The following is a 231-nucleotide window of genomic DNA, read 5'->3' on the forward strand; positions in this document are numbered from 1 at the left end:
ACGAAATGCTGTATTTTGACTGTATTATTTTCTTCAGCATTTAACATGGATTTTTTAAAAAGCAGTGAAGAAAAAAAAATATATTTTTTTACCTTTGTTCAATTCGTTTCTTTTTTTCAATAAAATATTCGCATTCACTTATGGAAATATCAATGCTTAACGGATAATAAGAGCACTTGACGGTTACAAAGATATATTACATTGCAAAAGGTATATTAACATAGACATCGA

This window comes from Penaeus monodon, chromosome 15 (assembly GCF_015228065.2).
Source record: "Penaeus monodon isolate SGIC_2016 chromosome 15, NSTDA_Pmon_1, whole genome shotgun sequence".
Lineage (NCBI taxonomy): Eukaryota > Metazoa > Arthropoda > Malacostraca > Decapoda > Penaeidae > Penaeus > Penaeus monodon.